Raw genomic sequence first — 23644 nt, forward strand, 5'->3', positions numbered from 1 at the left:
TTAAATATGTCAGTAGACTCGCTATCAAAGCACTACAAACTAGTGAGTTTACATAATTCACACACGGAACTTTAGTTATTAGAGGGTTCCTGTTGGACGTTTTTTTACGGCCTTGTTGTTGTTGCACTAGTGAGCCACGGATGAGGAGAGGCTGCTCCGTTATTGATTGAAGTAAAGTCTGAGTGTCATTAAAACTGTTAGCTCCATCTCCATTTCATAAAGTAGTGTAAAGTTCTTACTTATATCTGTCAGTAAACTTGCCTTGAAAGCGCTAAAACATACCGGTATAGTGAGTTTACATTATTCACCCAAGGAACTTAGAGGGTTCCGGTCGGACGTTTTTTCACGGGACACATTTTCGGTGGTGTTTCCGGATGAGATGCTGCTTCGTTATTGATTGAAGTAAAGTCTGAATGTCATTGAAACTGTTAGCTCCATCTCCATTTCATAAAGTAGTGTAAAGTTCTTACTTATATATATGTCAGAAAACTCGCCATGAAAGCGCTAAAACATACCGGTGTAGTGAGTGTACATTATTCACCCAAGGAACTTTAGGTATTAGAGGGCAGACAGTTTTTCACGGGACACATTTTCGGTGTTGTTGTTTCCGGATGAGGAGATGCTGCTTCGTTATTGATTGAAGTAAAAGTCTGAATGTCATTAAAACAGTTAGCACCATCTTTTGACACTTCTTCCACTCCCGTCCTTGCACGCTACACCGCTACAACAAAGATGACGGGGAGAATACACTGTCGAAGGTGAGCCACGTAAATAAGACCGCCCACAAAATGCCACATCCGGTAGCGACTGTGAGAAAGCGACTTGAAGATGATCTGTAAAACATCTATGCAACATTTTGACCAAAGAACCACCATTACATGTCATGTAATGGTGGTTCCGGTGCGCCCTATGGTCCGTAAAATACGGTACTTGATATCAACACACTGTGTCTTTCTTGGGCATTCTGCACAGGTTGGTGGTGGATTTGTCTGTTTGGTTTCTGCTTCACAACGTCAAAGTACATGTTCAAATCTGCAGTTCCTTCAACGGCACATCTTTGCAGACCCGAACCATGATGCTACCGCCACTCTCAACCATAAGCACAATTACGTACTTGACAAGAATTTAATCGTTGTTTTCGGTGGATAGTAAATTTGTACTGCTATAAAAGATGTACAATGACTACTCCAAAGTATATCCAAGTGGACTTGCAAGTGTTTGTCCCTTGATAAGACATAACACTGTCACATAAATTCTTGCTGACGGTAAATGAAGGCAAAAACAAACCCAACAATGATACCACGGCACTCGTCTTTCTAGATAGATTCATTCCGCTTTTGTTTGGTTCTTTCAGCGGCTCCGACAGTTAATTCAATGACTTGGCTCGAGTCCTTCCCCCCGCGGGGGCCTCACATGACATGAATGCTCTTCGTTTGTCAAAGACCCACACTCGCATATCAGAGCTCGTTCTTTCCACAGTGGCCTTAATAGTGAGAGTACCGCCCATCAATCTGTGCTACTCTTTAGCGTCATTGTGTCCTTCTGTCCACGTCAGGAATGAACGCAGTACAACTTCTTAGGGTTGTACTGCACACCCCGTCCCTGTTCTAGGACTTTGAGTTTGTTTCTTTAGAGTTGTTGTGTCTTTGTGTCCCTCCCAGGATCAAAACTGTAGTTATGAAACCGTCTTAACCAGCGTTTCATAGTGAACCTTAAAGACGTGTTGCAAAGAAAAAGCAAAACCTTTGAACTTGGACAACTTTTCTACTATAAGGTGTTAAATGTCTTGTAAAGAACATCATGTCATGGCTGTCTTGAGTTTCCAATCATTTCTACAACTCTTATTTTTTTGTGATAGTGATTGGAGCACATACTTGTTGGTCACCAAAAACATTCATGAAGTTTGCTTCTTTTTAGGGCGGCAACTAACGATTAATTTGATAATCGATTAATATGTCGATTATTGCTTCGATTAATAATCAGATAAAAGAGACACACTACATTTCTATCCTTTGCAGTATTTTATTGAAAAAAAACAGCATACTGGCACCATGTTGTGGACATTGGGGGTGCAGCATACACCAACAATAACACAGAAATGTAACTCATCAGAACTGAATCAGATATTGTACACGTTTCTGTTGTGAATAATAAAGGATTCATTTTAGGCTGCCTCTAAATAATAGCATGAAATATTCCAGCACCTTCATAACGTTTAGTTGTACTAAAGCGTCACTCAAATCTAAATATATTTATATAGCTTTATCAGCCCGGCTACATTGATCCATTATGAAACCAACCTGAGATATTTCTGTCCGTTACGTTTATTTCCAAATTGGTAACCGTGCGTTTTCTCTCTCAAAACGGAGTCAAATGTGCCGGAGACACATTATCAGCCCCGCGTTGCAACAAAGGCATAACGTTCAAGTTACTTACAAAAAAGCTGAACTCATGAATGCTTGTTGCCACTATGGACTTAAAAAGTTACGTAGCGTGAGTTCTTCCCTTCATCCATGGCTCCAACATGTTTCCTTTTCAGGTGCTCCTGAAGCAATGTTGTACTTCCGTGCCATTTTGCAGGAAACGCTCTTCTTTGAAGTCTTTAAAGTGAAGTGTTCCCACACTTTTGACGACTTAGGTCGTACACTTTTCTCCATTGAAGCAATAACCTCAAGATGTTTCTCCGCTAAACTATCGGTAGTGTTTTCCTGCGCCATTTTTCGAATGTTTCCAGACGGCGTCGTCACGTGATCTGCACATGACACATCATTGGCTAGCTTACCTCCACCTCATGAGACGTAGCCTCAGCGCCGACCTGGCGCTGTTTTGTACTGTTTTTGTACTTACTTTGATTATTGTTTCTCAGCTGTTTGTAAATGTTGCAGTTAGGGATGATGTTTGATAAGGAATTATCGAGTTCGAGCCTATTATCGAATCCTCTTATCGAACCGATTCCTTATCGATTCTCTTATCGAGTCCAGATAGGTTGTTGTATATGGAAAAAAAACACACAATATTTGGTTTAACAAAAGCTCACTTTTATTATATAATAAAAAAATAAAATCTAATACATAAATAAATATTGACTGTTACCCACCTAAAAAAATAAAATAAAATAAATAAATATTGACTGTTGTTACCCAAAGTATATTAAGTGGGATTTTTCAGAGAAACAAATATATACAGTAACACAAAAACAACCTGTCTCTGTGATCACTATAGGTGTATAAATAATAAGATAGTGTTAAATAAAATCAGTCCCTTGGGCACAAAACTGAAAATAATACAGCTCTCCAAAAAGTGCACTTCTGCTGCTATTGGAACATAACTGATTGTTATGATGCTTTGACATTTTTGCACTTTATTTCTTTATTGAAAGAAAATTCTATGAAGAGAAAAGTTCTTTGCAAATGTGGTTACAATGCTAAAAAAATGAAAAGTTAAAGCTAAAAAAAGAAATACACTTTATTGAGTTAACATTATTTCTTTATAGGGGGGGGAAATGTTATGAGCGAGAGAATATAACAACTACACTACCCAGCATGCAACGGGAGTGACGAGCATGCGCGGTAGCCCCGAAAAGTGTTGCATATTGCCACGCTGTGAAAGTAAACGTCAAGAACTCAGCCAACACGCCTCGTCTGCATTATTTATAATTAGACAGACAACACATCTACAGTGTGATTTTGTTTTGTTTACAAGGAAAGAAAAACAAAAGTTAAAAAAGGGAGATATGTTGTATATATATGTATGTGCTGCGGTTGTTTGAAGAACGTTGCGACAGCTGCCGTAAAGGAGGTGCGTTGCTAGCCTGGTTGCTATGTTTCCGGTTGGTCGTAAAAGTGTTGGTCATGTGTTTTACCCTGCTAAAATCTCTCAGTAAAGTTATTCGATGGATGATAGCTTTTGTTTTGAACTTTATTACACCTTGGAGCGCTTTTTCCCGTCCATTGTTTTCCTGCTTTCGCTATCTGTGCCTAATGACTGAGCTACATGACGTCATTTATTGTGATGTCCCACGGAGCATTTCTGGTCGGGACGGGATTCGAATAAAGAATCAACTATTTTCCTTTACTATAGTGGTCTCGATAACGGGTACCGGTTCTCAAAAAGGGATTCGAGTCCGAGGACTCGGTTCTTTTCTTATCAAACAACCGGGAAAACCGGTTTCGAGTATCATCCCTAGTTGCAGTTTATAAATAAAGGTTTATAAAAAAAAAAAAACTTTTTAAAATAAAATTTAAAAAAGCCTCCGCGCATGCGCATAGCATAGTTCCAACGAATCGATGACTAAATTAATCGCCAACTATTTTTTTAATCGATTTAATCGATTAGTTGTTGCAGCCCTACTTCTTTTATGAATTTATTATGGGTCTACTGAAAATGTGAGCAAATGTGCTGGGTCAAAAGTATACATACAGCAATGTTAATATTTGCTTACATGTCCCTTGGCAAGTTTACCTGCAATAAGGCGCTTTTGGTAGCCATCCACACGCTTCTGGCACTCCTCTTGACAAAATTGGTGCAGTTCAGCTAAATGTGTTGGTTTTCTGACATGGACTTGTTTCTTCAGCATTGTCCACACGTTTAAGTCAGGACTTTGGGAAGGCCAATTTAAAACCTTCATTCTAGCCTGATTTAGCCATTCCTTTACCACTTTTGACGTTTGTTTGGGGTCATTGTCCGGGCTGATGATTTTAGCTTGTCCTGAAAAATTTGGAGGTAATCCTCCTTTTTCATTGTCCCATTTACTCTCTGTAAAGCACCAGTTCCATTGGCAGCAAAACAGGCCCAGAGCATAATACTACCACCACCGTGCTTGACGGTAGGCATTTTGTTCCTGGGATTAAAGGCCTCACCTTTTCTCCTCCACACACATTGCTGGGTATTGTGGCCAAACAGCTCATTTTTTGTTTCATCTGACCACAGAACTTTCCTCCAGAAGGTCTTATCTTTGTCCATGTGATGTCAGATGAAAGAAAAATGGAGCTGTTTGGCCACAATACCCAGCAATATGTTTGGAGGAGAAAAGGTGAGACCTTTAATCCCAGGAATTTGGGACATGCTCTCCCTGATATAATCCTGATACCCACTACAACTATGGGAAATACTATACTTTGACTTTCACAAAGTGCATTTTTTTTTTTTAAACATGCCTCAAAATAACAGCTACAAAAACAATGAAGGCACACAGCTTCAGTCCAGAGTATACTAGAGTAAAAAAGTAAACAATAACATAGTCATCATTTAGTGCAAGACTGCCTGATGTACTGTATAACAGGGAATTATAAACTGGGCTCAATCTGCCCTGCTCTAACGTATTTGTATGAGTAACACAAATGTGCTGCAAGCTAGTGGTGAGTGCTTGAAGTGGCCTAGCAGTCACCGCCTGGGGGTGGTTTTTGTTGTATGTTTGTTTTTTTCTCGGCGTAGTCTTTAAGCGTCAACTGTGTGGTACTATTTTTTTTCCGGTGTTTGCTTTTCATCCATCTTCCGCTTGTATTCATCGTGTATCTCCTTAGGATTCTTGAAGAGGTGGGAGATCAAATTGCTCGTATTAAAGGAAGACGTCTTGGTTCCTCCTCGCATAACCAACTTTTTGCAGTCATTGCAAATTGCCAGTTTTTTATCCGTCAAGAGACATTTTGAAATAATCCCAAACCATAGACATGGTGTCGTTAGTCAGTCACCGAGCGAGCTGGCTTGTTAGCCACGGCTACAGCACCGGCAACAACACATTCTTGTTGTTGTTATGCTCCGCTCGCGACGGTTTGATGAGGTCATCAAGCGTCGCCAGTAAACCTCTCATGCTGCAGTCGTGCTGCAACTCCTGTGCTGTGTGTGGGAGAGGGGAAAGGGGAGGGGCTGCTGACTGGGAGACGCAACTGCTCTATAATTTCTACCTACGTCCGTGTACCGCTCCTTACAGCGGCATTTAAAAAAGTCATTAATTTTACTTTTTGAAGCTTTTATCTCTACCTCAAACACATGTGGCAAAGGAATGGCTAAATCAGGCTAGAATTAAGGTTTTAGAATGGCCTTCCCAAAGGCCTTACTTAAAGGCCTACTGAAAGCCACTACTACCGACCACGCAGTCTGATAGTTTATATATGAATGATGAAATCTTAACATTGCAACACATGCCAATACGGCCGGGTTAACTTATAAAGTGACATTTTAAATTTCCCGGGGAACTTCCGGTTCGAAACGCCTCTGAGGATGACGTATGCGCGTGACGTAGCCAGTAGAACACGGGTATGGCTTCCACATTGAAGCCAATACGAAAAAGCTCTGTTTTCATCTCATTCTGGATGTGTTCTGGACATCTGTGTTGGTGGATCTGTTGCAATTATGTTCATTGCATTATGGAGAAAGAAGCTGAGCAAGCAAAGAAGAAAGTTCTCGGTGCAAAGCGGACGTATTTTGCGAAGGAAGTCAGCAGCAACACAACACAGCCGGCGCTTCTTTGTTTACATTCCCGAAAGATGCAGTCAACATCGAAGAACTCGGATAACAGAGACTCTAACCAGGAGGACTTTTGACTTCGATACACAGACGCCTGTAGAGAACTGGGACAACACAGACTCTTACCAGGATTATTTTGGTTTGGATGACAAAGACGCAGACGTGCTACCGTGAGTATGCAGCTTTGGGTTCTAAACATTTGATCGCTTGCCAGTACGTGCGCGTCACGTACGTAACTTTGTTTAAATATATAAGCTTTATGAACCTTGGGTTAGGTGAACGGTCTTTTGGGCTGAGTGATTGTGTGTGTTGATCAGGTGTTTGAATTGTATTGGCGTGTTCTATGGAGCTAGGAGCTAGCAGAGGAGCTAGCATAACAAAAACCTAGGTGTTTTTATGCAGGATTAATTTGTGGCATATTAAATATAAGCCTGGTTGTGTTGTGGCTAATAGAGTATATATATGTCTTGTGTTTATTTACTGTTGTAGTCATTCCCAGCTGAATATCAGGTCACCCCCGGCTCTCACAGCATCTTCCCTATCTGAATCGCTTCCACTCCCCACTAATCCTTCACTTGCACTTTCCTCATCCACAAATCTTTCATCCTCGCTCAAATTAATGGGGAAATTGTCGCTTTCTCGGTCCGAATCTCTCTCACTTCATGCGGCCATCATTGTAAACAATAGGGAACTTTGCGTATATGTTCAACTGACTACGTCACGCTACTTCCGGTAGGGGCAAGCCTTTTTTTATCAGATACCAAAAGTTGCAATCTTTATCGTCGTTGTTCTATACCAGGGGTCGGCAACCCGCGGCTCCGGAGCCGCATGCGGCTCCCTGACCACTCTGATGCGGCTCAGCTACATACATGCCGACCCCCCGATTTACCCAGGAGTTTTATGGATCTCAGTGCCTCTCATAGATTACTCCCAGGGAAAAAATTATCCTATTTACACTCTAATTACTAAATAAAGGGCATGCCCTAACTGCACTACAGTAATTGTCCACAAGCATTTACATACAGCATGCCAGTCCAGCCACATGTTGCATGTTGTTATTACTTGCACACACAGGAGACAGCAAAGCATACTTAGTCATCAGCCACACAGCTTACACTGACGGTAGCCGTATCAGACAACTTTAACATTGTTACGTTACAAATATGCGCCACACTGTGAACCCACACCAAAAAAGAATGAAAAACACATTTCTGGAGAACATCCCACCGTAACACAACCTAAACACAACACAACCATTACCCAGAATCCCAAGCAGCCCTAACTCTTCCGGTCTACATTATACACCCCCGCTACCACCAAATCCCCCCACACATCAACCCCCCCCCCTCTCCGTGCGTTGGTTGAGCGGAAGAGTTAGTGCTGCATGGGATTCTGGGTATTGGTACCGTCAGTGTAAGATGTGTGGCTGCTGACCTAGTACGGAAGAGTTAGTGCTGCATGGGATTCTGGGTATTGGTACCGTCAGTGTAAGATGTGTGGCTGCTGAGGTAGTACGCCTTGCTGTCGCTTACGTGAACAAGCTGAAACTGCATTGTACGTGTGGTCGAGCAGGTACACTGTTAGGGCAGACTGTAGAGGGCGCCAAATGCAGTGTCATCACGCTCTGATATTCGGGAGTCTCCCGGGAAAAATGAGAGGGTTGGCAAGTATTACGCTATCAAGCGCAAAACTCGCGGGCTGCACTAACATCAAATGTCCACATTAAAGTGCGTGCCGGTGGGTGTGTCGGAGACCCCTGGTTAACATAGCACAAAGCATTTAAGCTTTGTATGCGGCGTTTTTCATTTTAAATTTAAAATTTTTTTTTGTGGCTCCCATTACTTTCTTTAATTTGTGAAACTTGCCAAAATGGCTCTTTGAGTGGTAAAGGTTGCCGACCCCTGTTCTATACTAAATCCTTTCAGCAAAAATATGGCAATATCGCCAAATGATCAAGTATGACACATAGAATGGATCTGCTATCCCCGTTTAAATTTAAAAAAATCATTTCAGTAGGCCTTTAAACGTGTGGACAATGCTGAAGAAACAAGTCCATGTCAGAAAACCAACAAATTTAGATGAACTGCACCAATTTTGTCAAGAGGAGTGGTCAAAAATTCAAACAGAAGCTTGTGGATGGCTACCAAAAGCGCCTTATTGCAGGTAAACTTGCCAAGGGACATGTAAGCAAATATTAACATTGCTGTATGTATACTTTTGACCCAGCACATTTTCAGTAGAAATGAATGTTTTTTGTGACCAACAAGTATGTGCTCCAATCACAAAAAAATAAGAGTTGTAGAAATGATTGGAAAGTCAAGACAGCCATGACATCATGTTCTTCACAAGTGTACGTACACTTTTGACCACGACTATGTCATTCTTTTTTGCGGGACTAATGAGGGTTTTGTGGTCCACAAACGGGCAAATTCTCCGCCCTGTTGGGTTTGTTTTTGGCCCGAGCGCAACATGGCAGCCCACCCAGCAAACACTTTGTCCAGTCATGCAGGAGTAACCTCTTCATAAAAGGGCAGCTTTACTGGAAACGCAGAGAAATCATTTTGAAGCCTGACAGCTTTTTTTTTTCTTCTGTACACGCCAATCAGGCGGTGTTTAGGAGAGTAGCCAAATCAAACCTGGGCTAGGATTGAGGACAGTAGGCCAGTGGACAAGTTTGCTGGTGAAGGCATGCTGGTTTTATTGGCTAACAGTAATCCTGCTGCCTGCCGGGGCCCTAGGGCTCCAAACACACCGACTGACGACCTGTGTAAAAGGAGCCAATGGATGTTAGCACCTTTTCCAGCGCTAATCTGTGTGAAGTCGCCTGCCAAACAGGAACCATTGTCTTCACGTTGAGTTACCGCAGATGCAGTCTTGATATTTGAAGGGAATGTCATAGAAGTGGTGCATGAATATAAATACATTGCTGTTTTAATTGATGACTCTCACTTTTAATCCTTTTATTGATCAACTTGTAAAGAAACAAAAACGTAAATCTGTGTTTTTCGTCCGTAATAAGAGATGTTTTTCTTTTGGTGTAAAAAAGCGCATATGTGCTAGATTTGTTATGATCCGCTAGGGATGATGTTTTAAGATTAAGATTAAAGTACCAATGATTGTCACACACACACTAGATGTGGTGAAATTTGTCCTCTGCATTTGTCCCATCCCCTGGGGAGCAGTGGGCAGCAGCGGCGCCGCGCCCAGGGAATCATTTTGGTGATTTAACCCCCAACTCCAACCCTTTGTTGCTGAGTGCCAAGCAGGGAGGTTATGGGTCCCATGTTTATAGTCTTTGGTATGACTGGGCTGGGATTTGAACTCCAACCTACCTTTGATAAGGAATTATCGAGTTCGAGCGTATTATCGAATCCTCTTATCGAACCTCTTATCGAGTCCAGATAGGTTGTTGTATATGGAAAAAAACACACAATATTTGGTTCAACAAAAACTCACTTTTATTATATAAGAAAACAATTGAATCTAATAAATAAATAAATATTGACTGTTACCCCCCTAACAAAATAAAATAAATTAAATAAATATTGACTGTTGTTACCAAAAGTATATTACCGTAAGTGGGATTTTTTCAGAAAAACAAATATATACAGTAACACAAAAACAACCTGTCTCTGTGATCACTATAGGTGTATAAATAATAATATAGTGTTAAACAAAATCAGTCCCTTGGGCACAAAACTGGAAATAATACAGCTCTCCAAAAAGTGCACTTCTGCTGCTATTGGAACATAACTGTTTGTTATGACGCTTTGACATTTTTGCACTTTATTTCTTTATTGAAAGAAAATTCTATGAAGAGGACAGTTGTTTGCAAATGTGGTTACAATGCTAAACAATGAAAAGTTAAAGCTGAAAAAAGAAATACACTATAATACACAAACATTATTTCTTTATAGGGGGAAAGATGTTATGAGCTAGAGAATATAACAACTACACTACCCAGCATGCAACGGAAGTGACAAGCATGCGCGGTAGCCCCGAAAAGTGTTGTTGCATGTCGTCACCCGTGAAAGTAAACGTCAAGAACTCAGCCAGTCTGCATTATTTATAATTAGACAGACAACACATCTACAGTGTGATTTTGTTTTGTTTACAAGGAAAGAAAAACAAAAGTTAAAAAAGGGAGATATGTTGTATATATATGTATGTGCTGCGGTTGTTTGAAGAACGTTGCGACAGCTGCCGTAAAGGAGGTGCGTTGCTAGCCTGGTTGCTATGTGTCCGGTTGGTCGTAAAAGTGTTCTTCATGTGTTTGTACCCTGCTAAGATCTTTCAGTAAAGTTATTCATTGGATTATACCTTTTCTTTTGAACTTTATTACACCTTGGAGCGCTTTTTCCCGTCCATTTTTTTTCCTGCTTTCGCTATCTGCGCCTAATGACTGAGCTACGTGACGTCATTTCTTGTGATGTCTCGAGGGGCATTTCTGGTCGGGACGGGATTCGTTCCCAGGGATTCGAATAAAGAACCAACTCTTTTTCTTCACTATAGTGGTCTCGATAACGGGTACCGGTTCTCAAAAAGGCATTCGAGTCCGAGGACTCTGTTCTTTTCTTATCGAACAACCGGGAAAACCGGTTTCGAGTATCATCCCTATGATCCGCTGCCCGGATCATAGTCTGTTTAAGTTTTCCGAGTCACTTGTGTTTTCTGTTAGTTTTGGACTCCTTTAGTTCCTGTTTATGCACCTCTGAGTTTGTTACCATGGCTACTTATTAGTTTCACCTGCCTCTTGTGTTCGGGATGCGCACCTGTTTGTAGTCTGAAGACATTATTTAAAGGCCTACTGAAATGATTTTTTTTTATTTATACGGGAATAGCAGATCCATTCTATGTGTCATACTTGATCATTTCGCGATATTGCCATATTTTTACTGAAAGGATTTAGTAGAGAACATCGACGATAAAGTTCGCAACTTTTGCTCGCTGATAAAAAAAAGCCTTGCCTGTAGCGGAAGTAGCGTGACGTCACAGGAGCTAGTATTCCTCACAATTCCCCGTTGTTTACAATGGAGCGAGAGAGATTCGGACCGAGAAAGTGATGATTACCCCATTAATTTGAGCGAGGATGAAAGATTTGTGGATGAGGAACGTTACAGTGAAGGACTTGAGAGGCAGTGATGGACGTATCTTTTTTCGCTCTGACCGTAACTTAGGTACAAGCTGGCTCATTGGATTCCACACTCTCCTTTTTCTATTGTGGATCACGGATTTGTATTTTAAACCACCTGGGATACTATATCCTGAAAATGAGAGTGGAGAACGCGAAATGGACATTCAGTGCCTTTTATCTCCACGACAATACATCGGCGAAATGCTTTAGCTACGAGCTAACGTGATAGCATCGTGCTTTAACTGCATATAGAAACAAAAAAATAAACCCCTGACTGGAAGGATAGATAGAAAATCAACAATACTATTAAACCGTGGACATGTAAATACACGGTTAATGCTTTCCAGGCTGGCGAAGGTTAACAATGCTGTGCTAACGACGCCATTGAAGCTAACTTAGCAACGGGACCTCACAGAGCTATGCTAAAAACATTAGCTCTCCACTTACGCCAGCCAGCCCTCATCTGCTCATCAACACGCGTGCTCACCTGCGTTCCAGCGATCGGCAGAAGGACGAAGGACTTCACCCGATGCGTTTGGCGGCCCGGAGACGTAGGAAGTCAAGGTGAGGTCGGCGGCTAGCGCGGCTAGCGCTCCAACAAAGTCCTCCTGGTTGTGTTGCTGTAGTCCGCTGCTAATACACCGATCCCACCTACAACTGTCTTCTTTGCAGCCTTCATTGTTCATTAAACAAATTGCAAAAGATGTCCAGAATACTGTGGAATTATGAAATGAAAACAGAGCTTTTTGTATAGGAATCTACGGGGTACCATAACTTCCGTTACTCTGACTTCGTCACGCGCATACGTCATCATACCGCGACGTTTCAGCCGGATATTTCCTGGGAAGTTTTAAATGTCACTTTATAAGTTAACCCGGCCGTATTGGCATGTGTTGCAATGTTAAGATTTCATCATCATTGATATATAAACTATCAGACTGCGTGGTCGCTAGTAGTGGCTTTCAGTAGGCCTTTAAGCCTGCCTTTGTCAGTCAGTCGGTCTGGCTTCTTTGTTTGCGTCACGCTACTGTTACGTAAGTTTTGCTTGTCTCCTAGCCCCTGCTAGTGATCTCTAGTCTGTGCTAAGTAGTAGCCTTAGCTTCAGGTGCGATCGGCACCTTGTTCCGTCGGTTTGTTTTCTGTTTTGTACCTCTTTGAGCGTTATTTCACTATTAAATCTATGTTCCTACCTGCAAGTCCTGTCCGGAGTTGTCCGTTTGCATCCTGGGAGAACAAACCCTGCATCGCCATGTGACCCGGTCGTAACAAGATTATGGTGATCTTTTTTTATATGAATGCTACTCATTCCTGTCTTCAGATGGTGGACTGTGTTTACCATGGTCTTCAGATGCTAGACTGTGTTTACCATGGTCTTCAGATGCTAGACTGTGTTTACCATGGTCTTCAGATGCTAGACTGTGTTTACCATGGTCTTCAGATGCTAGACTGTGTTTACCATGGTCTTCAGATGCTAGACTGTGTTTACCATGGTCTTCAGATGCTAGACTGTGTTTACCATGGTCTTCAGATGGTGGACTGTGTTGACCATGCGTCTACAAACTGTAGAGCCACGACACACCACTGTGACTTGTACTCTCGGGTGGAATGGCCTTCTCTGTCCATTAGGAGAAAGTGTCATTGGTACACTTTTATTTACAAGGTCCCCGAATACATTTGTGCATTGATTTCCCAGAGAAGTACAAACTTTTATGCACTGAGATCCAACGGTCAGCTGTTGCTTTCTGTCCCTTTTGCTGGCACTGAGCTAGGGAAAACAGCTTTTGTCTCTGCAGGTGCTTGTGCTTGGAACATGTTACAAACAGACTGGAAGCTGACTGAATTCTTATGCTTAAATGCTTTTAAATCTAAACTGAGAGCACTTCAAGGAGCCTCAGTTATCTGTAACTGTTTCACTTGATGATCATCCTGTCATTTTAATGTTTAATGTGAATGTCATTGTACAGTCGCGATCAAAAGTTGACATACACTTGTAAAGAACATCATGTCATGGCTGTCATGAGTTTCCAATCATTTGTACAACTCTTATTTTTTTGTGATAGAGTAAATGGAGCACATACTTGTTGGTCACAAAAAACATTCATGAAGTTTGGTTATTTTATGAATTTATTATGGCTCTACTGAAAATGTGAGCAAATGTGCTGGGTCAAAAGTATACACACAGCAATGTTAATATTTGCTTACAGGTCCCTTGGCAAGTTTACCTGCAATAAGGCGCTTTTGGTAGCCATCCACAAGCTTCTGGTAAGCTTCTGGTTGAGATTTTCACCACCCCTCTTGACAAAATTGGTGCAGTTCAGCTAAATTTGTTGGTTTTCTGACATGGACTTGTTTCTTCAGCATTGTCCACACGTTTAAGTCAGGACTCGGGGAAGGCCATTCTAAAACCTTCATTCTAGCCTGATTTAGCCAATCCTTTACCACTTTTGACGTGTGTTTGGGGGTCATTGTCCTGTTGGAACACCCAACTGCGCCCAAGACCCAACCTCCGGGCTGATGATTTTAGCTTGTCCTGAAGAATTTTGGAGGTAATCCTCCTTTTTCATTGTCCCATTTACTCTCTGTAACGCACCAGTTCCATTGGCAGCAAAACAGAGCCCAGAGCATAATACTACCACCACCATGCTTGACGGTAGGAATTGGTGTTCCTGGGATTAAAGGCCTCACCTTTTCTCCTCCACACATATTGCTGGGTATTGTGGCCAAACAGCAAAATGTTTTGTTTCATCTGACATCACATGGACAAAGATAAGACCTTCTGGAGGAAAGTTCTGTGGTCAGATAAAACAAAAATGGATCTGTTTGGCCACAATACCCAGCAATATGTTTTATCTGACCACAGAACTTTCCTCCAGAAGGTCTTATCTTTGTCCATGTGATGTCAGATGAAACAAAACATTTTGCTGTTTGGCCACAATACCCAGCAATATGTTTGGAGGAGAAAAGGTGAGGCCTTTAATCCCAGGAACACCATGCCCAGCGTGAACACCAATCATGGTGGTGGTAGTATTATGCTCTGGGCCTGTTTTGCTGCCAATGGAACTGCTGCTTTACAGAGAGTAAATGGGACAATGAAAAAGGAGGATTACCTCCAAAATTCTTCAGGACAAGCTAAAATCATCAGCTCGGAGGTTGGATCTTGGGCGCAGTTGGGTGTTCCAACAGGACAATGACCCCCAAACACACGTCAAAAGTGGCAAAGGAATGGCTAAATCAGGCTAGAATGAAGGTTTTAGAATGGCCTTCCCCAAGTCCTGACTTAAATGTGTGGACAATGCTGAAGAAACAAGTCCATGTCAGAAAACCAACACATTTAGCTGAACTGCACCAATTTTGTCAAGAGGAGTGGTCAAAAACTCAACCAGAGTTTTACTCTGGTTGAATGTGCTCCAATCACTCTATCACAACAAAATAAGAGTTGAAGAAATGATTGGAAACTCAAGACATCCATGACATGATGTTCTTTACAAGTGTATGTCAACTTTTGATCGTGACTGTATGTGTAAAGTTTTCATCTCTTAATCTCAATGGGATGTTTTCCTGGTTCAATAAAGGTTGAATAACATTTAAAAAACCAGTAGTCGTGGAGGAACCGGTCGCCGCCAGAATTATTCAGTGCAATCATGCAAAACCACATCTGCAGACAGTATCTTGACACCGACGTTTGCATGTGTCGTAATAAAGCTCTACTAGTTTACACGTCAGACCTGTTCCTCGACGAGAGTCACGCCCGTCCGATGTTTTTCATTATACGTTCTTCTGGAGATGGAGTCACCGAAGTAAGCCGATTGACAAAGTGATTGGACATGAAGTCCGACAGGTAGAACAGGTTGTGCAGTGGGAAGTAGACGCGAACAAAACATAGCACATGTCCCCCCCCCCGCATGCTAGGTATACTTAGTCAAGGTGGTAAATAAAACGTTAGGCTGGAGGGGATTGCGCCTTTATTAGCATTAACATGAGCAGTTTTGTGTGTGTTTGTGTGCATTGGTTATTTAGAGTCGCTACAATATACTTTCCCCAGCTTGTGTAACAGTTCTCCTTCGCCGATTTCATTGGACTTTTTACGTTGTTCACAGTATAGCTGCAGTCAATCACTAATTAGAAGTTAATTTGTCAATCAAGCCCTTCTGGTACCTTCAGCACCACTTGATAAAAGATAAAGGTCAAGATGCGGCAATCAGTATTAGACAATTTCTGTGAAAAATAATAATAATATATGTTATTTGTACAAACACTTTACATTGAGCAAACAACCTTAAAGTGCTACAGTTAGGGATGTCCGATAATGGCTTTTTGCCGATATCCGATATGCCGATATTGTCCAACTCTTTAATTACCGATACCGATATCAACCGATATATACAGTCGTGGAATTAACACATTTTATAATGCCTAATTGGGACAACCAGGTATGGTGAAGATAAGGTACTTTTTTAAAAAATGAATCAAATAAAATAAGATAAATAAATTAAAAACATTTTCTTGAATTAAAAAAAAGTAAAACAATATAAAAACAGTTACATAGAAACTAGTAATTAATGACAATTTGTAAAATTAACTGTTAAAGGTTAGTATTATTAGTGGAGCAGCAGCACGCACAATCATGTGTGCTTACGGACTGTATCCCTTGCAGACTGTATTGATATATATTGATATATAATGTAGGAAGCAGAATATTAATAACAGAAATTAACAACCCTTTTGTGTGAATGAGTGTGGAGGGAGGTTTTTTGGGTTGGTGCACTAATTGTAAGTGTATCTTGTGTTTTTTATGTGGATTTAATAATAAAAAATAAAAAAAACAACAACAAAAAACCGATACCGATAATTTCCGATATTACATTTTAACGCATTTATCGGCCGATAATATCGGCAGACCGATATTATCGGACATCTCTAGTGGACCCCGACTTAAACAAGTTGAAAAACTTATTCGGGTATTACCATTTAGTGGTCAATTGTACGGAATATGTACTTCACTGTGCAACCTACTAATAAAAGTCTCAATCAATCAATCAATCAAAGTGCATTTAAAAATACAAAAAAAACAACAACGCTGGAACCACAAATAGCTGCCCCCAACAAGTAAAATAAATAGTAAAAAAAAACAAAAACTAGAACAGCCTAATAGCTAGAACTAGCACACATATATCTAAAAAAATACTTTTTTAAAAAGAAGGGTTTTTAAGCCGTTTTTAAAAGCATCCACAGTCTGTGGTGCCCTCAGGTGGTCAGGGAAAGTGTTTCACAGACTGGGAGCGGCGGAGCTTTGTCCTCAGAAGTTGGAGGAGGTTAGTCTGTCCGGAGCGCAGGTGTCGAGTGGAGGATTTGGGGGTGAGCAGTTCTTTGAGGTATAGGGGGGCATTTCCATGGAGGCACTGGTGAGTTAGTGGGAAGACTTTGTATTCAATCCTGAGTGAAACAGGAAGCCAGTGAAGTGATTTGAGAACCGGTGTGATGTGGTCGTATTTCTGCGCACTCATCGGGATCCTAGCAGCACTATTCTGTAAGTACTGCAGCTTCTGGATGTTCTTGCTGGGGATCCCGACAAGAAGTGAGTTGCAGTAGTCTAGCCTGGAGAAAAAGTATGTCATTTTCCAATGCCGAATAATGCCTTCCAATGCAGATCAATACTAACTGTGTATGTCTATACACAGTGTGTAGCCTCTCCCCTATGGTAACAATCTTAACGTGCGGCAAACGATCTGCATTTATATCGTATCGTTACTAGAGGACTGAAGGACAAAGCTATAAGCAGACAAAAAAAAAAGCATGCCAATCGCTAAACTAGCATATAGGTTAGCTTGAAAGAACAATAAATAAGTGTTGGTAAACTTTGAGAAATGGAAGCAGAAAGTAAGCAGCTGTAGACAGGAAACAAGTAGGTTAATAAGATTTAATAATATAAGATAAGAGTTAGAGAGAGTATAATATAACTTTAGTGGTCAGGCATACACATAACGGCATACATCGGTAGCTTTGATACCAAGGGTACTATACGTATATGATCAATAGTAGAGTTACTGGATCAATATTTTCTTTTTCTTTTGTATTTTTTTTGTTGCTGGTTGTGTTCATGTTTACACATTCATTACACCTTAGTTCTCGGGACACGGCAGACTTTAAGGGCAATAATCAAAGGATTTAAAAGAGTAGTTTTTGCTTTTGTTTGTTATACCATTATAAGAGTCAGTGTTTCCCATAAACTGCCAAGATACCTGTGGCGGTGGGGGCGTGGCTATGGGCGTGGTCACCATGACATCATCGAGAAATTTGCATAATTCACTACAATGATATGATTTTCTCTAAAAGGCTCAAAAAATGTATACTTACTAATTAATAATAACAGTTTTGTTTTGAACGTCCATCCATCCATCAATCCATCCATTTTACAATATAATTACAACACTTTATGTACATATTTATATACAGATTTGAACAATAAGTTATTCACTGAAATATATTTATTAATTGTGGTTCCTACAAAAAATATATCTTATAAAATATAAAAGCTAAAATGTCTCTTAAAGCTCTGCCCCTTTAATTAGTGCATACTGAATAATTAAACTTTAGCCTACTACTACAACCATATTATTTACCAGCAACATAAAGTGAAACAGAGGCAGAGGTGTCCTGCCACAGTCAGTAACAAATAAACAGAAAACAGTAGTGGTCAAATACAAATAAGGCAACAAGAGAAGTATCCTACACGTCTCTTTTGTAAAGTAAATCTGAACAGCCTATATGGGCATCTACATCAACTATATGATTTGCCTGAGAAGCTGGACAGGACAAAAAAAAATGTTTAAAAAATTTAAAAAAAAGTTTTTTTTTTAAAAAAATTAAATTTTTTATTTTATTTGTGGCGGACGTAATTATTTCGTGGTGGGCCACCACAAATAAATGAATGTGTGGGAAACACAGAGTCATACTAAAGACTGTAAAAATGGGACCCATTACCTCCCTGCTTGGCACTCAGCATCAATGGTTGGAATTGGGGGTTAAATCACCAACAAATTATTCCCGGGGCGCGGCCACCGCTGCTGCCCACTGCTCCCCTCACCTCCCAGGGGGTGATCAAAGATGATGGGTCAAATGCAGAGGACAAATTCCACCCCACCTAGTGTGTGCGTGACAATCATTGATACTTTTAACTTTAACTTTATTGTGTAGTATTACCTTTGTTTTGCTCAACCAATTGTACGTTATAAAATAGAAAAAGAAAGTAGTTTAAGTATTGTGTTGATATCGTTACAAAGCACTTACCATACATCGATTAAAAAAACAAAACATTTAATACATGTGATTGGTATCGGTGGATCTTACTAATGGCAGCATCAAACACCAACCCTAGATTTAGGTAAATGCATGTCTAGATTTCAGCTTCTATTTTTAGGGACAATGTAAAATAACTTGAAACTTGTACACTCATTTCTGCCCACAATGAAATGTCGTCATCCCTGAGGTCTTACCGCCAGTTTTAGTTCGGTGTTAAATATTTTTGAACCTCATGGAAAATGAACTAATCCCATTCATCTCATTGTGTGAACCATGAATCACTGAACTATTTGTTTGTGACAGCTGTTTTATTATTTAGTCATGGGTTTCAATAGTGGTACAAAGGGAGAAGAGGAAGTGAACAAATGTGGTAGTAATTGCTACAAAGACTGCTAAAATACCTGTGGTGGTGGGGGCGTGGTCGCCATGACGTCATCGTATAATTTGCTATGATAAGATTGTCTTTAAAAAGGCTCAAATAGTATATACATACATTTAAAAAAAAAGCTGTTATTATTAATCCATCCATCCATTTTCTACCGCTTATCCCTTTCGGGGTGGCGGGGGGTGCTGGAGCCTATCTCAGCTACAATCGGGCGGAAGGCAGGGTACACCCTGGACAAGTCGCCACCTCTTCACAGACAGACAGACAACATTCACACTCAATACAATTGTTGTAATTTGTGTTAGTTTACTAGAGTTTACCTATATTTTTTTATTATCACATATTTTTTGTAATTTTTGTTATTGTTTACTACAGTAACTAGATTAATATTATTCATCATATTTTTTGTTATTTTTTTACTAGTTTAACTACTGTAAACCTATATTTTTTATTATCACATATTTTTTATAGTTTTTGTTATGGTTTACTATAGTAACTAGACTAATATTACTTATTATCATTAAACATTTTTGTCATTTTTATTTACTACAGTAACTACATGTATGTTTCTTTTTTATTAATTAGTGTTAACATATTTGTATATGATACTGTTTTGCTATATTTTTAATTGTTGCTGCTTATAATACAATGCATTTTGATGAGAATTTTTCAAGTGCCCAAGAGACTTTTCATGATTTTTCTTTACTAAAAAGGACGACCAACAAATCTAGTGTTGTTTCCTGGTGTTATTGTAGACTGTACTCGTGTTTAGAGACTCTACGTCTGTCCCCAGCGAGCATGACGTAACACTTGCTAGGCGCTGCTGCTCCAGTTGGACTTTCTCTCCTTAAAGCCGCCACTGTCTGTTTAATATGTGCACATTCTGTAGATCCATGTCCGTGGATATATCTGGCATATATTCGAGTTCTGTCCACATCGCAGACATTTTGACTACGACACAGACAATTACGTGTGTCTTGATCACTTCATCGCAACATCCAGTTTCGGCCGAATTTTCGGTGCATCACTAGTCAATTGTGCGCAAATAATAGGCTATACATATATTCATACATACTGTAAGGACCTGCTGGTGGTAACAGTTTTATGTTCCTGTGGTTTTGATTTGATGTTCGTTTTTCCCGTGATCACAAACACATCGCCCGTGCCTAAAATAATATTGGTGCATAATAAGGAAGAGTTGTGGGCCAAAAGTGGGGGGTGACGTTCATATGTTGTCAATATTCAGTGTTTTATCCTTCGTAGTTAATATTGTAAATCCCACATTCTTTATTTTCATGTACATTCTGGCTGTCTTATTCAGTAAAAAAAAAATATGTGGATGGAGAGTGGATGTGACGTTCATATGTTGTCAATATTCAGTGTTTTATCCTTCATAGTTTTAGTCTTGTAAATCCCACATTCTTTATTTTCATGTACATTCTGGCTGTCTCATTCGGAAAAAACTTAAAATGTAATTCCTTTTTTTTTAAAGGTGATCTATCATAACGTTTTTTAGCATTCAATCAGACGTTATTGTGAGGTTTTGTATTAGTGTTCTCTAAAGTAGACACAATGTTTTCTCTAAATTTGCCCCCCCCCCCCCGAGTCAAAATAATTGCCCAAGATTGATCATATATATCAGATTGTAGGTGTTTTTTTACCCTGCGCGTCTAATTTCGCAGTGTTTGTTGCATTTGGCTTGATTGTAAAATATGTGGATGGAGAGTGGGTGTGACGTTCATATGTTGTCAATATTCAGTGTTTTATCCTTCATAGTTTTAATCTTGTAAATCCCACATTCTTTATTTTCATGTACATTCTGGCTGTCTCATTCGGAAAAAAACCTTAAAATTCCATTACGTTTTTTTAAGGTGATCTAGCATAACGTTTTTTAGCATTCAATCAGACGTTATTGTGAGGTTTTGTATTAGTGTTCTTTAAAGTAGATATACCGGCCCCCAGACACAATGTTTTCTCTAAATTTGCCCCCCAACCCGAGTCAAAATAATTGCCCAAGATTGATCATATATATCAGATTGTAGGTGTTTTTTTTTGTTTTTTTTACCCTTCGCGTCTAATTTCGCAGTGTTTGTTGCATTTGGCTTGATTGTAAAATATGTGGATGGAGAGTGGGGGTGACGTTCATATGTTGTCAATATTCAGTGTTTTATCCTTCATAGTTAATATTGTAAATCCCACATTCTTTATTTTCATGTACATTCAGTAAAAAAAAAACCTTAAAATTCCATTCAGTTTTTTTAAGGCGATCTGTCATAACGTTTTTTAGCATTCATCCATCCATCCATTTTCTACCGCGTGTCCCTTTCGGGGTGGCGGGGGGGTGCTGGAGCCTATCTCAGCTGCATTCGGGCGGGAGGCAGGGTACACCCTGGACAAGTCGCCATCTGTTTTTTAGCATTCAATCAGACGCTATTGTGAGGTTTTGTATTAGTGGTCCTCAAACTAGATATACCGGCCCCCCAGACACATTGTTTTCTCTGAATTTCTCTGGCTCCAACTCCAACAACATGTCTCGTTCCGGCTGCTGCTAATAAGGGCGACCGGTGATTAGATAACAAGCCCCAGCTGGGCAATCTACTCACCTGCCGCTGGCTTCGAGGCCGGTCCTTACACACCCTGCTCCGCGGAAGGCCCGCAGACCACGCGCCCCTCCACATCAGTGTTTCATCCTTCATAGTTAATATTGTAAATCCCACATTCTTTATTTTCATGTACATTCTGGCTGTCTTATTCAGTAAAAAAAAAAAAGTAAAATTCCATTCCCTTTTTTAAGGCGGTCTGTCATAATGTTTTAAGCATTCAATCAGACGTTATTGTGAGGTTTTGTATTAGTGTTCCTAAAACTAGATATACCGGCCCCCAGACACATTGTTTTCTCTAAATTTGGCCCCGCCGAGTCAAAGTGATTGCCCAAGATTGATCACATATATCAGATTGTAGTTTTTTGGGGGTTTTTTTACCCTTCGCGTCTAATTTCGCAGTGTTTGTTGCATTTTGCTTGATTGTAAAATATGTGGATGGAGAGTGGGGGTGATGTTCATATGTTGTCAATATTCAGTGTTTTATCCTTCATAGTTAATATTGTAAATCCCACATTCTTTATTTTCATGTACATTCAGTAAAAAAAAAACCTTAAAATTCTATTGTTTTTTTAAGCCGATCTGTCATAACGTTTTTTAGCATTCATCCATCCGTCCGTTTTCTACCGCGTGTCCCTTTCGGGGTGGTGGGGGGGTGCTGGAGCCTATCTCAGCTGCATTCGGGCTGGCGGCGGGGTACACCCTGGATAAGTCGCCATCTGTTTTTTAGCATTCAATCAGACGCTATTGTGCGGTTTTGTATTAGTGGTCCTAAAACTAGATATACCGGCCCCCAGACACATTGTTTTCTCTGAATTTCTCTGGCTCCAACTCCCAACAACGTGTCTCGTCCCGGCTGCTGCTAATAAGGGCGACCGGTGATTAGATAACAAGCCCCAGCTGGGCAATCTACTCACCTTCGAGGCCGGTCCTTACACACCCTGCTCCGCGGAAGGCCCGCAGACCACGCGCCCCTCCAGATCAGTGTTTTATCCTTCATAGTTAATATTGTAAATCCCACATTCTTTATTTTCATGTACATTCTGGCTGTGGCGCTCATATGTTGTCAATATTCAGTGTTTTATCCTTCATAGTTAATCTTGTAAATCCCACATTCTTTATTTTCATGTACTTTCTGGGTTTCTCATTCAGTCAAAATAATTGCTCAGGATTGATCTATGATGTTAGTTTTAAAGTTGTTGGTAAAGTTGAGATCTTTTCTAAGGAACTACCCCAACTATCTGCCCCCCATACCCCCCCCAAGGCACCATGTGATCCAGGCTTCGCTGGCTGGCAGTCAAGCCATGATAAAATGAAATGTTGCTGAGTTTCTTTGTCAGAGCGGATCCATTGTCACGCAGCTGACGCTTGACGAAGCCTGCATTGTTTGCGCGGGCCACGCCGCAGAGCGTCATTTGCATGTCAATGGTGGCCAACAATGGGGACGACTGTGGCTTGTTCAAGGTTAAATAAAGCCAAGGTTTGTGTAGCATCAGACGTCAGGGGTTTAGCGGGAGGATGCAAACACTTGCTGTGAGTTTGTCAATAAATAAAGATGCAGGCAAAGCGGTGGTTGGTAGGCCGGGACTGTGGGATTGGTGAGCTGTGATGTCACCGAGCATCCCCGCAGGCAGGCGACATGAGATGTCCTTAATCATTCATGGTCCTGTCACTGCTCGTCGCCGTCTGAGCCCCTCGTCACATGCTCGGTTACGTAAAGGCATTTATCTACGAGCCAGCAAGATCCTACGTCTGGATTTA

The 23644-nt window shown here is 40.6% G+C and overlaps 1 protein-coding gene across 3 annotated transcripts in view; it reads left to right on the forward strand.

Annotated features, from left to right (window-relative positions):
* LOC133656311 (cdc42 effector protein 4-like) overlaps positions 1 to 23644 on the forward strand; it is a 59699-nt gene that overhangs the window by 17507 nt on the left and 18548 nt on the right. The gene's annotated exons all lie outside the window — the stretch shown is intronic.

Source organism: Entelurus aequoreus, linkage group LG08 (assembly GCF_033978785.1).
Source record: "Entelurus aequoreus isolate RoL-2023_Sb linkage group LG08, RoL_Eaeq_v1.1, whole genome shotgun sequence".
Lineage (NCBI taxonomy): Eukaryota > Metazoa > Chordata > Actinopteri > Syngnathiformes > Syngnathidae > Entelurus > Entelurus aequoreus.